Genomic DNA, 18833 nt, shown 5'->3' on the forward strand with positions numbered 1-18833 from the left:
GTTTTTTTTAAAACCTCTTCTTCATTGTAAATTTTATAAACCCTTACAAAAAGATAATCTTCATTATCTTCCTTTAATACCAGTCCTGGACTTTTTTTTCTGATAGTCTTTGTTTTACTACAATAAAAATATTCACTCTACACAATATTTTCAGCAATTCTGTTTTAATTCTCAGATTTATTTGTGATTAAGATAACATATTTCTTGTATAAAAGCTCTCTTTTCATGCAGTAGTCACTTTTGATATCAACCTTTCTTTAACAATATTTCATAATTTTTCATCAAAAATAAAAATTCTTCACATTCGTCATTTTTTAAAAATTCTATTTGTGAGTCAGGATTTGTCTTCTTTCTGTTACATTTCATTATGCAATTAATTTCTTCTAATTAATTTTTGGTTTCTGTCAAAAGAATAATGCAATCTGTGAATCTTAACAATATTTTTTTTCCCTTGGGTAGTTACTCTGCTCACAAATTATTCCTTCAATTTTTTTATTGCTTCATCTAAGTGTGAATTGAAAAGGAAAAACTGTATTTTCCCTATTGTTTCATCTTTTACTCTTATAACTGGCACTTTATTTTGAACAAATTGTAAATAACTCTCTTTTCCTGTATTTAACTCTGATTTTGCTAAAATTACATCTTTTTTTTTATTCTATAGTATATTACTAAATATTTTCACCACATCTAGAAATGCCATGTAGGTTGTTTTATTCTTCCTAATCTGATTTTTTAAATTGTTTTGTGGAATAGAGCTCTTATACCATTCTCTTTATGAAATATAACTTCATCTAATACAACCAGTATCATACATTCTTTTTTCCAGTAAACTATTTTATATTGAATATTTTTTTATGTTTGAAATATTAGACTGATAGTGTACTAATTTTTCACCTTTATCTAGTTCTGCCTTTTTTTATATTCTTGCTACCAATTAAATTTTTTTAAAGATCAGAGGGTGCTTTTCCAGTCGCACATGTTGTGCTTACTAATGTAAACATTTTATTAGAACCCCCATACATAACAGTAACTAACAAAAATAAATGCTTGAATTTTTATACCATATTAAAAATAATTTTGGATTGAGAATGGTCCTGCTGGATGAAATTAATAATCTGTCAATTGTATTTCAATTAAACATAAAAGTAATGAAATGTTTGGTGATAAGCAATGCTTGCATAAAAAATGTGATGTATTTTAAACCTATTATTATCACTTAACATTTTTATTATTTAATTTTATAAATAAAATTTAAAAAAATATAAAATAAAAATTAATAAAATGCTGTTGTCAATTAGAAAGGAAACATATTCTTGCAGCTTTAGCAGCTGGTTAATTTGTTAATAATAATCCTATGCTACCCCTTTTTTAATTTGGAAGAACCAGCAGCCTGGAGTAGATTAGTTCCTAATTATCTTGTGGTAAAATTGATGGGGGGAAGTTCATGAGTTCCAAGCGAAACTCTTATTATATTCCTCCTAGGGTCATGCTCCTCTTTTGTGTCTCTTTCTTCTGGAAGAGTCTACCGTCTTCCTGTTTCCTCTCCCCTTTCCATATCCTTGTTTTCTTCTTCCTGATAATATAACAAGGAAGCAATGCTTTCCAGGGCAGCGGATATGCCAACAAAAGGTCCACTCTCTTTAGGCTTGTATCTATTTCATAAATACACTATAGAACCTTGTAGCTCTGGACTATGGCTTGTAATCCTATCAGTATAACACATTATAAAAAATGTATCATGTTAATAACTTATATAACCACTTTACATCTACTTTAAAACAGTATTTTAAACAGTTTTAGTGCAGATTGTGTTGTTACTTATGAATATTAACATGTTCTTACCATTCTAACCAATTTCATTCACATTTAATTACATAATGTTTAGGACTTGAATCATAGCATCTGATAAAAATAATCTGACACATAAATAGTGTGAAGAAATCCTTGCTATTCTCTTAAATGAAGTTTTAGATTGACAGTAAACTAAGGTTGTATTTAGAAAATAACATCATGTTAGGTAAATTAGTCCACAGGTAAAAATATAACAGCCTAAATATTTTCATGGAAAAGGGAGATTTTGGAAGAACCTTGATCAGAATAGCATTAAAAAGTACACAGTTAATCGCAGTAAGAAATACATATATTTTTTTTTCTGGTAGTTGGAGCACTGTATATAAAACCTACTGCTTCACTAGAAGATGGTACTCTAATTTGTTGCTTTGTACTACCTGTCTTCCTTATGGCTTCAACACATATAAAATACCATCTGAAGTAGAAAAGCAATAGGCAAGAAATTATTTCTCAGAGAGTAATAATGATTGCTATACAGCCAGTCCCAGTGATGAAGAGAGTGAATATCAATTGCAGGGGCAGATTTTCACTTGCATTTCAGTTGGGTTGGCCTAATGATCTGCAACTGTATATTTAGCTTGGTGAAGAAGACAGCAGAAAATCACTTTATTTCTCATTTTTACTTAGCAAGCTTGGTATAGGTTGTTTGTTATTCTTAGGAGTGGTTTGTGACTTATGTCAGATTGCCTAAAACTATTATAGTTAAATTACTTAATTTATATACATATAGGTTATAAAATTCTACATTAATACTGTAAGTAATAATTAGTATTAAAATAATTAATACTGTATATAAAATAACAGTAACAAATACATAAAGAAAATAAAAAAATTAAATCAGTACAGAAGAAAAACATTACTTAGAAGATGATATAATGATTTAGATCTTGGATAATGAGAGGTGACATTACAGCACTTATTATTATTTGTACATATTAAACACAAGCGATGGAAAATCAAATTTTTAAATAAGCTTTTTAATTAATATTTTTAAAACTTTTATTTTTTTAATTAAAAGATTAAAGATTTTTAACTGAGTTATGTAGGCTTTATAAAAGAAAATATTTTATTTTAAATAAACTGATGGGAAGTTCTTTACATGTAATTAAATAGGTATTAATAAAATAATTATATATGCTTATCTCTGTGGCAAAGTATTAGCATCTCTGCCTTTCATTCTGAAGTTCTGGGTTTGAGTTCCAGTAGGCATGTCATTTTTAACAATCTTAAAAATATTTATTATAATCCAACACAACAGTTACTGAGCATTAGCCTATTATTGATGATAATAAATAAACAAATGAATAATATTCCTCTTTCTCATAAAGCAAAGTGTCATGCTTACATAAAAATAGTTCTGTTACATGATTTTGTAGAGATAGATCTTGTTATTATTTTAGGAAATTTTTTATTTTCTTTCACTTTTTACATGACTGCCCTAAAAGATGTGTAATGTATTTAGGGTGTATGTATGTTTGTTCCACCATAGCAGCTCAACGGCTGAATCGATTTAGATATATGACACCGCATTAGAATCCTTACGTTACCAAGAGTGTCATAGACTATATAAATATCTGTGTGTGTGTGTGTGTTTGTTTTTGAAATAAATTAATTTTTTTTTTTAATTTATTTCATTTGTCAGCTGTATTGAATTAAACATAAAAGTAATGACATTTTTGGTGACACATAATACTTGCATAAAAAATGTGATGGTATTTAATCTCATAAGGTTTTTGAAAAAAATTTTAATCTTTTTTTTGTATAAGCAATTTTACCATATACATAAGGTAACCAACTATAAATTTAATTAATAACTGATAGGGAAGTAAATGATCAAACAATTGGAGACCCAATGGCACTAGTTGATTTCATAATTGGAGGGTAAAGGAGATTATTTGCTGTTTTCATACTGAACATGGCATCAGATATTACTTACATACATTGTTCATTTTTATGTAAACTCCTCAAGGTGTAAGATGGAACTTAGTTAATTAGGCATAGTACATTAGTTAATTGCTGGATTTATACAGACTGCTTCAAGGACTCCATAACAATTATGAAAATCCCCATATTTTTAAAACAAAACCTGTATAAGCTTCCATGGCAGGCAGGGATTTTATCTAGTACATTCTAGATTCAAATTCTGGTCAGCCATGGCTAATAATACTTACTAAAAATTGGATTATGTATTAAAGAAATTCATATATTTTTATATAAAATACAACAGATTCAGTAAAAGACATAATTACAAACAACTATGTTCATGTAATTACAATCCACAGTAGACCTATCTAAAACTTCTGATAAATCACTGGTATCTGGTGGTTACTAATGTTACATTGTAGCTGAGCAGACCAGTAATATTTATTTTATTACACATGGACTATAATAATTCTCTTAATAAAAGCTTCATAATTTGAACTACAATCATTATTCTTGTCTAATAATGCCATAAAAGGTAGCATTGAATAAAAGGAGTCCAGTTTCATCCATATCTCAATTTTGATATGACTGTTCCCTCCCGTGTATCATTCTATTGTTATATTGTATTCTTCATTGATTTATTTAATGTGATTTGTGTAAAGGTTATTTTTATTCTATCCTTATTTCCTTTATTCTGTACCACATAATTCAAATTATATCAGTTCTACATTCTTAGATTTGTGATTACCTCACAATTTTCATAGATCAAATCAGTTACACTTTCTATTAAAACCAAAAAATCCTCAAATTCTTATAAAGTAATGTTCAAAGTTTTTTCTCATTTCATCTTCAAAATTAAATCAGTTCTTTGAATATTCTAGGAATCTGAAAATAATGATTATATAATATTTATAAAGGATTTTGGAAAATAAGTATGTAGTATTTCCATGCCAGTTGTTGAGCTCTGTAGGGGATGTCTGAAAAAATTTTAACTGATAAACTAATTTTGGTTGCCATAATTTATTGTAGCTCAGCATATTACTTCTTTTTAATATGTAGATTGCCTCAAAAAATATTTCTCTTCTATGATTTCTTTTAAGATGTCATAATTTCTTACTTTATCACCTCTCCTTATTTCAAACATTCACATTAATGTTACTGTCTTCCTTTACCATGTCTAAAGTTACCGTTTTTCCGTTTTTAGTCAATTTTTCCTTTTTTTAGTATACCTTTATCTGCTATAAAATATTTTTACTTCATACTAAAATTTAAAAGAATTTCTTTTAAAATTTATAAAACTTCTAAAGTGGATATTTACAGATTTTTTCTTCATGAAAGCTCTCCTGTGTTCTGCTTAGCTCTTGATACCTTCATCACTTTATTCTGAAATTTTACTTCTTAAATTATTATATCTTTTACTTTATTTTGTTCTATTATTTTATCGTTTGATTTTTCATGATTATCTTTTTTGTTGTATTTAATTATGTTTGATTGATCGTAATTTATAATAAACTTACAACAAATATAAAAATTTACATTTTTAACACCCATTTTATCTATTTAAATGTGAGCCAAAAGTGTATCTTCAATGTAAATAGATTTAATCTGTAAATAGATTTTATCTATTTAAATGTTACACTTGAAAATAAATTTTTAAATGAAATTAAAACAAATCAGTAAAAACAAATTTTTTACATATTTGGCTGTATTCCTTAATTGCAGTATGTGAAGAGCTCATATTAAAGGTAAAATAATAATAATGTTGTTCAGCACATACTGTGCTAATTTCTTGTATTAAATAGCAGATGTTAGATATCCATCAAGGCTAGAAATTATATGAAAAGAATTATTTCACAAACATTAAGGTACTGGACCCAGTATAGTAAAATTATACAGATAAAGATCTGAATCATTTATTATATCATTGCTAGATTAGATCTGACAAAGTTTCTCAAAATTTTAATATGGGTTCTTCATATTTATTTGACTGTTATTTTGGGTAAATATCTTCTTGAATAATATTAGACAGTATTAATAAATTTATAGTTCAGATCATTAACAAAGTATTTATCAGCATTTAGAAATTTCTAAAGAAATGTACCAATTGTACTTTCACCCCAGTCACTTCTATTGATATATGTAATTATGTTTTCTTTTCCTCAAGTTTTGTGATATATCTCTTTTGAAATTTAAATTAACACATCTGCTGAAAATTCCTCGTGATCTTCATAACCCCCATACTACTCTTCTCATAAGATACACATATTACTAGAAAAGTACATTACTAAAACTATTTGGATTGTTATTAACTTCGGATTGTTCTGAATGCTGTAACACAATCTATCTCAAGCCAATATTCTTACCTCCAACATGGGCCAAGAATAATATTGCTATACATTAAATAACGTAACAGTAGTATGGAATAAAAATAATTTCTGCTGCATAAATCACATTAGCAGCAATAAATATATCAAGTTAAAAAAAAATAAATATTCCATCTATGGTACTTCTATGCAGGTATGTTATAGTTTTTAATAAATTAAAATACTGCAGATTTCAGTGTGCACTTCATCATCAAATAGGTAACTAATGTACAAATATAGCTTCGTATATGATACTGTTTATTATTTCCCAAAAACAGTTTGATTAGTTAATGCTTTTTCAACTGTTTTGTCAAACATAATGCAAAATTTATGTTTATTTGTTATTATAATCAAGCACAGCTATCTGTATGATGTGAAATTCGTAACTAATGTTAATTTTTTTTATATTTACTCTAGACTAAAAAAAAAAAAACATTTTGTAAAATGAAATATCAGCCAGTTAATTAAAAGTTAGCAAATAAACACATAAATTTACTAAATCTGTAGCATAAACAAACTGCTGTTTCACTTAATACTATGGATTAGATATATGGATTCTCATTTATCTCGTAACCATGATTTATTGATGAATGTGAGAAGATGACAGAAGATTTGTTACTAATCAGTTCCCTTTCCATATTGTAAACTGATATCAGTCAAAATATATTTGTATTACCTTATCTCTCTCCTCCTGTTGTATTCATTTCTTATGAAATGAATCTTAATATATCCTGAGTTCATATAGTGCAGAAAGGTTGTACTGTTTAACTATCATTTATAATTGAGTTGGACAGCTAAAATGTGGTTTCTGTACAAATGAAAGTGATGATGTATCTAAATTGTTTCATAACCAAACATTTTACTGATAAAAAATTAGTTATTTTATATATTTTAAGTGCCATAACCTAGTAGTAGTAGTACGTAAAATGACATGAAACATTTTCATAAATGATGCAGCCATTCTAAATGATAATAAGAGTTTCAATAAGGCTTATTAGCCTATATTACTCATATTCTTAATGAATCCTCAATGAAATAAAAATATTGTTGCAAGTCACCATGTATCGTTTTATGTTCACCAAAATGCATATGATATTCAGCTTTTCAAGTGAGATTTTCACCACAGAGAATGACATGTATAATAAAAATCATTAGTCTAATAAAAATCAGCTCTGATTAGTGCTTCTTTCTTATTGAATTTACAGTGTAGGTACCATAAAGCGGTAAATTAATTCACATCTTTCAACAAATTATCATGGTTTCTTTGTGATCTAAAGTTTACAATGATTACAATATTTTATTTTTAACTTATAAAATTCATTCTCCATTTATTCAGATTTTTCTGGAACAGTTGATGAAATCAAAACTTAAAAATTACAATAAGATTTGTATAATTTAGTGAAAATTTGTTACAAATCAATAAAATATGTGTTTAAAAACTAGTTATTCTAAACAATGACATTGGAGTTGTAACTATTTTGAGGTCAGTTTTTTTAAAAAAGTCATGTTTTTAAATGTTAGGTAGATTTTTCTATAATTTTTCAGCAATGAGAAAAAATACTAAAGAAATTGTTTTTAAAATTTTTTCAGCAAATATTCCTCTTTAATTACATGGAACAGGATTTTTTAGGAAATTGTGAAATAATTTTAAAATGTTTTTTTTATTTTTTAAAACAGTTTAAAGATATTATTAATTATATAAAAATTAATTAATAACTGATTTATTTTTTAATTTAAAGGATGTTTAAGTTATCACTTAAAGTAAGACATTACGAGGAATAAACTTTAAAAGATTCCAGACAGATATCTTTTTTGATGTTTAGAAAAAAATAAATAAAAATTAACATTATACAGGAATATCTATCCCCCTTAATTATTACATTTTTCCCATTATACATTAATGTAAAAACATGATATCACATCAGGTGTTCACAGATGATGTGTTTCCTTGTTTTAAAACTGTTATGATGCTCCAGTCCATTACTTCACGCCTATAATTAAACAGTGAGTCACTCCTAGGTTACTGCATTGTAGCAACTGCAGTTTTATATTAAAAAACAAAAAACATTCACCATCAAATTAATATAAATAAAAAATTATCATTATTAAATATTTTTATGCCTATCTAAAATATATACTATCCTGTTTAAACATAATATTATATTTTCAGGGTTCCTTCAAAGAATCAGAATAAGTTTACAGGATATCAAATTGGACTAGTAAGATTCTTGTTTGTCATTGTTAAATATGAATCATGAAGACCATTAGAAAAATAAGAAGGAAAGGTCTGTCTAATGCTTAGTTCCAAAGTTCCAGTGTCCAGGAGTGGAAACCAAATATGTATGTATTTATAGACCAATATTTTATGCATTAAAACTTTAACATTCCATATGATTATGTTTATAGATGTAAATTTTGTTAAAAAAAAGAAAAACATTTATTGACAAAAATCCATATCCAAGAAAATGTTCATTTTATTTTTTCAGTTAGAATTACATAACCATCTAAAAGATATTTTTTTAATGAGATTTTAATTATATCTGAATTTTTCTGCATATTATTAAACAATACCATAAAAATATATTCAAATAATTCTCAAATAATAATTTTAAGTTGGTTATTATATTCTGAATTGATAGTTCATAACTTATGCTCTAACAGATTGGCTCCAGTATTATTTCACATAATTACTATAACTTTCCTGTCTAGATTGGCTCCAGTATTATTTCACATAATTACTATAACTTTCCTGTCTAGCGCTGTAGTAGAACTATAGCTGTTGAAGGGAAAGTATTGTAATCAGTTCAATTTGGGCAGATGCAGTTTTCACCAGATCTTGATGTAAGGAACTCAAAAGACTGTATGAAAATTTTCTGGATTTTTGTACGAATGTGCGTATGTTTGTTGTCGCATTCTAAATCACCTTATATCTCCAGAACTTATTTTGACTAAACTTGGTCAGATTACTTCTGTATATGGGGCATTAAAGCTATTAAATTTTCATCTTAAAAGGTCAAGGGAGAGAGGCCATAGAGCAAGTCACCCTCAGTAACTCGAGATTTCGCCTAATTAAGGCCCTATTTTTCTTAGACACATTTGTTAACAATTAAAAAATAATATTTGCAAAATCGCACCCCCACCCCAAAATATGCTCTAAACTAGTGGCTAAGTGGGTATACTGCATCAATTGTACTCCCTATCACCACAAGGAGGACTAGTGTAGCACTGACATGCTAAATTAAATTGTGTGTATATGCGTGTGTAAGCCGGATGACAGGAAAGTCCTACAGCTGTGTTGCCAGCTTTCTTGTAAATATTATTAATTAATATAACCACCTCTGATGATAAATAATTAAAAAATTATGAATGAAATTTTATCTTTCATGCTACTCTGATTATTTTTCAATGGTTTTCTTCTGTCCTTCTTGGCAAAGGCCAGAGCAGTTCCTTTTGTTATCCATGGAATAGCACATCCACCTTTTTTAAGCGTATATGTTATACAGTTGAACAGATAAACAAATGAACATTAAAAAGATCTCCAAAAAATATAAAAATTTTATTTTATATTTTTCAATTAGAATAAACTATCAATTACTGGCATCAATGTTCCATATATATTACTAATTGAATGGTTTTATAATTTTTGAGTTTTTTAGCCTTGTTCTGGCATAAGATACAGATTTATAAAGTTTTCTTTAATGATGTCTTAATAACTGTAAAATAATACATTGCTTTCAAATTTTCAGTGTTTGGATATTTTATTTTATTTCTTTTTCTTTTTTTTTTGACTATTTCTTATTTTATTTTTTTAATTGACTATTTTTTGTTTTGTAATTAAGTTATAATAATTAATTCTAGTATTTTACATCAGTATCATATGTGTATATTATTAGTAATTAGAAAGCCCAGTTTTATCAGATAAATATATACTTATTTTATTTATTCTGAGAATTGAGCTACCTTCAGTAAATCAAATAAATATAAGATTACAGTACTGGGAATTAAGGATCCAGTGAGTATTTAGACAAAATCAGATAATATGATTTTGGAGGAAGGTTTCAATAATAAGGAATATTGTTAGAAACTAATAAAGGAATATTTACTAGTAGAAGTACAATGCCACAAAACAAAATACACTTCAAAATGGAATATTTTAATCCCTTACAGGCAGTGAACACCTATCCAACTTACAATATGTCAGGGATATCTTTTCCCAGAGTTAGAACAGCTCATTATTGATCACTGTATTTTGCACTGATTAACTCAGCAATACAATAAATTATTTTTCTTTTTTTTTCAAACAAAAAAGAGTCATCTGCAAACAGAATTAGACTTTGTAACAAAAACCCTAACCCATCCTCAGGATTGTTTGGTGTGTTGTATATCCATCTGACCAAAAAGAACTCCTTAGTAAGGCTTCCATTGGAGTCTTAATTGGTTGATAAAATTGTTTTCAGTGTATGCCATTCTGCCCAAACATACAAGAGTACGTTCTAGACATTAGCGGCTTTGTTTCTATTGTAGCCATCATTCTTTTGTATTCAATTACTGTTTGAGAAATTTAATTTCCTTTTATATCACTTATTAATTTTATTATTTCATGTTTATTTTTCTTTTATCTGATACTATAGATAACATTCTCTACATACACAACCCAGCGAACATTTTTTTATTTAGTGGATGTATCAGTTTTATTCCATTTTTTTCAGCTTTTTCTTTTCATTCATTTCTATAAATTTGTATCTACCAGGTTATATTTTTATACGTCTACACAAAAGTCCTTCAAATTCCTTTAACTTTTTCTTATTTTCTTTATTAACATCCATAATTCTTTCCTATAAAGAAGTATGCTGTAGATATAATTATTTGTTAATATTCCTTGAAAATTTTATTTCACTGGTATGGAATACTACCTCCTCTATGAATCATGAGACCTTGCCATTGGTGAGGGGGCTTGAGTGCTCAGGGATACAGCTGGACCGAAGGTGCAACCATATCAGAGGGGTATCTGTTGAGAGCCAGACTAAGGAATGATTCCTGAAAGAGGGCAGCAGCTCTTTCAGTAGTTGTTAGGGGTGTGAGTCACAATGACTTAAACGGCCATATCAACATTGCTCAGTCCTCTGAGTACTGCGCAGCTGAAAGCAATGGAAAACTACAGTTGTTTTTTTTTTCCAAGGAAATGTGGCTCTCTGCATTTTAACATAACAATAATGGAGGCGCCTTCCTTGGTAAAATATTCCGGAGGTAAAATAGTCCCCCGTTCGGATCTCCGGGTGGGGACTACTAAGGAAGGGGTCACCAGAAGATTGAAAAATAACATTCTGCGAGTCGGAGCGTGGAATGTTAGAAGCTTAAAAAAGGTTGGTAGGGTAGAAAATTTAAAAGGGGAAATGGAGGGGATGAATGTGGATATAGTAGGAATTAGTGAGGTTCGGTAGGAAGAGGAAGGCGACTTTTAGTCAGGTAATTTTAGAGTAATTAATTCAGTGTCAAATAATGGGCAGGCAGGAGTAGGTTTTGTGATGAACAAGAAGATAGGGAGGAGAGTGGAGTATTTCAAGACGCATAGTGATAGAATCATTGTAATGAGGATAAAATCAAAACCTAAACCGACAACGATTGTTAACGTCTATATACCTACAAGCGCCCATGATGATGATGAGGTAGAGTGTGTATACGAAGAGATTGATGAAGCAATTAAACACATAAAAGGAGATGAAAATTTAATAATAGTTGGAGATTGGAATGCAAGCATTGGAAAAGGCAAGGAAGGAAATATAGTGGGTGAATACGGGCTGGGCAAAAGGAATGAAAGAGGGGACCGACTTATAGAGTTTTGCACGAAGTATAATTTAGTAATTGCCAACACCCAATTTAAAAATCATAATAGAAGAATATACACTTGGAAAAAGCCAGGCGATACTGCAAGGTATCAGATAGATTATATCATGGTTAAGCAAAGATTTAGAAATCAACTCGACTGCAAAACTTACCCTGGAGCAGACATTGATAGCGACCATAATTTGGTGATAATGAAATGTAGATTGGGGTTTAAAAACTTGAAGAAAAGGTGTCAGATGAATCGGTGGAATTTAGAGAAGCTTGAGGAAGAGGAGGTAAAGAAGATTTTTGAGGAGGACATAGCAAGAGGTCTGAGTAAAAAAGATAAGGTAGAAAATGTAGAAGAAGAATGGGAGAATGTTAAAAAGGAAATTCTTAAATCAGCAGAAGCGAACTTAGGCGGAATAAAAAGAACTGGTAGAAAACCTTGGGTTTCAGACGATATATTGCAGCTGATGGATGAACGTAGAAAATATAAGAATGCTAGTGATGAAGAAAGTAAAAGGAACTATCAGCAATTAAGAAATGCTATAAACAGGAAGTGCAAACTGGCAAAAGAAGAGTGGATTAAAGAAAAGTGTTCAGAAGTGGAAAGAGAAATGAACATTGGTAAAATAGACGGAGCATACAGGAAAGTTAAGGAAAATTTTGGGGTACATAAATTAAAATCGAATAATGTGTTAAACAAAGATGGTACACCAATATATCATACGAAAGGTAAAGTCGATAGATGGGTGGAATATATTGAAGAGTTATACGGAGGAAATGAATTAGAAAATGGTGTTATAGAGGAAGAAGAGGAAGTTGAGGAGGATGAAATGGAAGAAACAATACTGAGATCTGAATTTAAGAGAGCATTAAAAGATTTAAATGGCAGAAAGGCTCCTGGAATAGACGGAATACCTGTAGAATTACTGCGCAGTGCAGGTGAGGAAGCGATTGATAGATTATACAAACTGGTGTGTAATATTTATGAAAAAGGGGAATTTCCGTCAGACTTCAAAAGAAGTGTTATAGTCATGATACCAAAGAAAGCAGGTGTAGATAAATGTGAAGAATACAGAACAATTAGTTTAATTAGTCATGCATTAAAAATGTTAACTAGAATTCTATACAGAAGAATTGAGAGGAGAGTTGAAGAAGTGTTAGGAGAAGACCAATTTGGTTTCAGCAAAAGTATAGGGACAAGGGAAGCAATTTTAGGCTTCAGATTAATAGTAGAAGGAAGATTAAAAAAAACAAACCAACATACTTGACGTTTATCGACCTAGAAAAGGCATTCGATAACGTAGACTGGAATAAAATGTTCAGCATTTAAAAAAAATTAGGGTTCAAATACAGAGATAGAAGAACAATTGCTAACATGTACAGGAACCAAACAGCAACAGTAACAATTGAAGAACATAAGAAAGAAGCCGTAATAAGAAAGGGAGTCCGACAAGGATGTTCCCTATCTCCGTTACTTTTTAATATTTACATGGAACTAGCAGTTAATGATGTTAAAGAACAATTTAGATTCAGAGTAACAGTACAAGGTGAAAAGATAAAGATGCTACGATTTGCTGACGATATAGTAATTCTAGCCGAGAGTAAAAAGGATTTAGAAGAAACAATGAACGGCATAGATATGAAGTCCTACGCAAGAACTATCGCATGAAAATAAACAAGAACAAAACAAAAGTAATGAAATGTAGTAGAAATAACAAAGATGGACCACTGAATGTGAAAATAGGAGGAGAAAAGATTATGGAGGTAGAAAAATTTTGTTATTTGGGAAGTAGAATTACTAAAGACGGACGAAGCAGGAGCGATATAAAATGCCGGATAGCACAAGCTAAACGAGCCTTCAGTAAGAAATATAATTTGTTTACATCAAAAATTAATTTAAATGTCAGGAAAAGATTTTTGAAAGTGTATGTTTGGAGTGTCGCTTTATATGGAAGCGAAACTTGGACAATCGGAGTATCTGAGAAGAAAAGATTAGAAGCTTTTGAAATGTGGTGCTATAGGAGAATGTTAAAAATCAGATGGGTGGATAAAGTGACAAATGAAGAGGTATTGCGGCAAGTAGATGAAGAAAGAAGCATTTGGAAAAATATAGTTAAAAGAAGAGACAGACTTATAGGTCACATACTAAGGCATCCTGGAATAGTCGCTTTAATATTGGAAGGAGAGGTAGAAGGAAAAAATTTTGTAGGCAGGCCACGTTTGGAATATGTAAAACAAATTGTTAGAGATGTAGGATGTAGAGGGTATACTGAAATGAAACGACTAGCACTAGATAGGGAATCTTGGGAGAGCTGCATCAAACCAGTCAAATGACTAAAGACAAAAAAAAAAAATTAATACTAAAGCAATTTCTTTTTCTTAAGTAAAAATCTATTTCAATATTATTATATGCTTTCCAGATGTGTTTTTCATCTGTGTACATCTATCCTTTAAAGATAAAATTTTATTTTATTTTTAAATGATAAACATCATTTGACATCCTTAACATGCTTACTAACATTTTCCATTCTATTGTCCAGTCAACTAGCTTTGTAAATATTGATTCCTTGTATTTTTAACCAATAGTTGATAAAATGAAAATTAAATCTTACTGTTCATAAGGTTTTTTTTTTTTTAGCAAGAGAGATAAATAATAAAATTGTAATTAATGTTAGAACAAAAATTCATTATAATTATAATTTTATGTTACATAAATAAGAAAAACAAATCTTGTAATGAAGACTTAGAATCAATTAAAATTTATAATTTGTAACGGACTTTAAAAAGTATTAAATTTATAAGAATAATATATGAATATATGTAACTTCACATTTTTAGATTACTTGTACTGAAACTATTGCACAAATGATAGTGCCACCTTGAATTTTACCCAAAATATTTGTAATAAAATTTGTTAAGATGTAATATAATCTTCAATACAAGCTTTGAATGATCAATTATAACTACTCTGTATATAGTAAATCCTAATTTATTCAATCTTACTTTTATTTGAATAATGCATCAGTCATTCCATTTAAAGAAGCAGCAACTCAATTGCTCAACATCTAGATTACATAAACACTGCCCTTAGGCATTTTTAAAACAGTTAAAACCAGTTTTTAGGCTGATATCTAAGCTATGTTCATAAAAGCAGTATTCATATTGGGAAATACAAGGTTTTCTTCTAAAGATCTCGCACATGGGGGATAAAGTTATACATAAGTTTTCTCATTGTATAAATAATGTATTAATGTTAAATATCAGAAAAATTATAGGTACTTAAGTTTATCTGATAAATATTAAACAGTAATATTGATAGTCATACTTTCTGTACTTTATAAAAATAGGATATGTAAAAAAAAATAGTTATGCATGTTTTTTATAGAATTTTGTTCTTCATTGTAGAACTTTGGGATAATATAAAACAACTGGATACAAATATCCTTAAATTTAATTTAATACTTCAGGTGATGCTATTGTGATTAGAGGGTTGCATACTACTAAGGAGTGATTTTACAATTCTTGATCTCAGTTCATATTAATTAACTTCATAGGATATTTGGGAATGGTTATATTTATCATCATCACTCAATATAAGGATAATAAAACAAAGTAATCAAAACGATAAGCAGCCCATCGAGCTGGTCTAGTGGTAAACTCATCACTTGTTTTGTAGCGGAAAATCACTTGTTTTACAGCTGATTTTTGAAGTCTAAGGTTCTCAGATTCAAATCCTAGTAAAATTTGGTTGCTTCTATATGAATTTTAATTCTAGACAATGGGTACTGGTGTACTTTGGTTGGGGTTTAATTAAAGCCCAACCATTAAGGTTGGGGTTTCAGGAATGATCAGCCTGTATCTGTACAACTACACTTCATTTACATGTCATATTTATTATCCTCATCTCACTGGACCATTGAGGGAGGGGTTGCTTATTGTTCACTAATTGATCAGATTTCAGTGTTTACATTAGGAAATTAGAGAAAAGAAACAATAATCAACTAAGAGCTTTTTCTTCTTATGCAAAACTCCCCCAGTACTAAAAATTCTTAATTTGATTTCTTTATAATTCTATTTTTCTTTCTACAGATTATCTACTTTTCCACTTGATTATCTATAAATAAAATTATTTTTTAGTTTATAGTTTAGCTATAAAACTATTGCATTCTTCACTGGCTCTCTTTGACATCTATTTTCCTAAATATTGAATAGATGTGATAATATTCCACATATTTTTCTTACATCTCTTCTGATCTTTTACATTTTATTTGATCCTCAATCCTAACTTCATTTTATATATTATGAAAACAATTTTACTTTCTTGTATGAAGTAAAGGAAATATTGTGATAAAAAAAAATTTTGGTTTCCAGATTTCAATGGAAATATCCATTTTGACCATCCCTGAATCCATTTTGACTAGTTTTGGCATGATGTCTGTACGTATGTATGTATATATGTATGTACATATTTATCTCGCATGGGCCAAGCAGGGGGCGGCCAAGACCCCCCCCCCCAACTATACCCCGAAGGTCAGTGAATTGGAAAAGGTTCTATGAAACTCTCCAACGGGATTACAGACCAGCGCATCCTGAACTCCTGACCACACCGGAGGAAATCGACAACACGGTCGAACGCGTCACATCGTCAATGATCGAGGCTCTGTCAAACAGCTCTACGGAAAAGATCACGAGGCCTATCCGTAATAATCGTCCACCTCACGTCTCTGATGCCATAGCAGAAAAGCGCCGACTGAGGAGGAGATACCGAATCACCCTGTCCCCCGATGATAAAAGGGCTTTTTATATTCAAACGGACAGAGTGAAACAGCACAACATCGAGAGGATTCATGGAATGAATACCTCGCCTCGGTCTCAGACGACCACTCCTCGGTGTTCAGGCTAAACAAAAAACTACGAGAAGGAAAGAAGCCCCGTCACGGTTGTGGGGCAACAAGGCCTTCTGGCATATTCGGAGGCGGACAGGGCGGAGGTTTTCGCAGACACCTGGAGAACCAATTTACTCCAAACCCCCCTCCCGCCTCGAACGACGACCACACAACCGAGGTGGGGTCCTTCCTCGTAGATTATTTAGCACAGTTGGAGGACGCCCCACTAGAAATAGACCAAGTTACTGAGAGACGGAGGTTCCGCTGCAATCAAAGTCACAAGGCTCCGGGTGTTGACGGGATCGGTGCCCGCGCATTCTGAAATGTTCCACCCGCTTTTATAGCGACCATAACCACAATATTCACGTCAATTTTGTACGTTGGATATTTTCCGAATTGCTGGAAAACTGCAAAGGTGGTATGCCTACCCAAACCTGGGAAAAGTTTGCTCTTTCCCCAGAATTACAGACCGATTTCCTTATTACTAGTGTTGTCAAAGCTATTCGAAAGGATATTCCTGTAGAGACTTAGGCGACATTTGGAAAAAGGAGTACGGCCTGAGCAATTTGGGTTCAGGGAGGGCCACACGACGACTCTCCAACTGGTTAAAATAATCGACAGTCTTGTCGGAGGCCTAAATGGAAAAGCGGTAACTGCAATCGGTTTTCTAGATGTGGCTAAAGCCTTTGACAAAGTTTGGCATAGCGGCTTGCTGTATAAACTCGCACATACGACCATTCCCTGTCGCTATGTCAGATTGATAGGGTCTTATTTACTAGACCGACAATTTGTTGTACATGTAGGGGGAACAATCTCCTCCACCAGAGACGTAGCTGCTGGAATCCCCAAGGAGCAGTGCTTTCGCCGTTCTTGTACACGGCCTACGTCAACGATATGCCGCTGTCGGAAGGAGCTCTATACGCAGACGACAAGGTATATTATTATGAATCCGGAAGTGTAGATTACGCGATCGAGAGACTCCAACGGCAATTGGATCTAGTAGAGCCGTGGCTCGATATGTGGAGAATCAAGGCCAACGGTCAAAACTCGGTGGCATTGATGTTCACATACAAGACACGTACTCCAGCCAGGCAGCTGGAAATCTCAGGAGAGAAAATCCCCTTTGGGAAAACAGTCAAGTACCTGGGCGTAGTCCTGGATAAATGGCTTACCTTAGGAGAACATGTTAAATATGTGACCCAAAGGGCAAAGGCCGTCAGGGCCTCATTAAACCCAGTACTGAACAGTGCCAGCCCATATCCACTGGCGACCAAATTGCTCATTTTTCGGCTATACGTCCTGCCGATTCTAACATATTCTTACCCGAAATGGGGAGCTTTGTTGAACTCCACGCTTCAAAATTAGAAGCCATCCAAAACATAGCGTTGCGGACGATATTTGGAGCATCGTGGTTTATCAGAAACGTCACTCTTCACTACGATGCGGGACTACACACCGTATCCGAGGTGGGGGTGGCGCAGGCACCCAGACTGTTCGGGAGAGCGGCCGTGTCCAAACACGGCCATCTCCGGGACATCTGGCGAGAGGACCGTACTCCACATGGTGTAAGAAAACGGCCTCATGCCGTATTAAACGAACCACCCTGAAAAGGCGGTACGAGAGTGAAAAAATGACAAAACAGGCTTAGGAGCCTCTATATCGTGTAACCTATAAATGGAAACCGCGCGAAAGTGACCGTTTTCGCAATTAAATTTTGTTAAAACTATAAAAAGCTAGACAACACCCCACACCGTCCCACGAAGAGGCCACAATTTCATTTAGTCAGCATATGCGACTCCCTCCGGAGAACGGGGCGCATTTCTCCCTTCAAATAACTAGGGCTCCGTTAGGGGCACTCCTGCTAGCCCATAGGTGCTGGTACCGAAAGGACTTGCGAAAGCGGTGCTGCGTACCGAAAGCGGATGGACTGAAGGCGAATCGCGCCGGGATTACTAGGCTCAAAAGCTTAGTCTCTCAC

The sequence above is a fragment of the Lycorma delicatula genome, chromosome 10 (assembly GCF_047948215.1).
Source record: "Lycorma delicatula isolate Av1 chromosome 10, ASM4794821v1, whole genome shotgun sequence".
Taxonomy (NCBI): domain Eukaryota; kingdom Metazoa; phylum Arthropoda; class Insecta; order Hemiptera; family Fulgoridae; genus Lycorma; species Lycorma delicatula.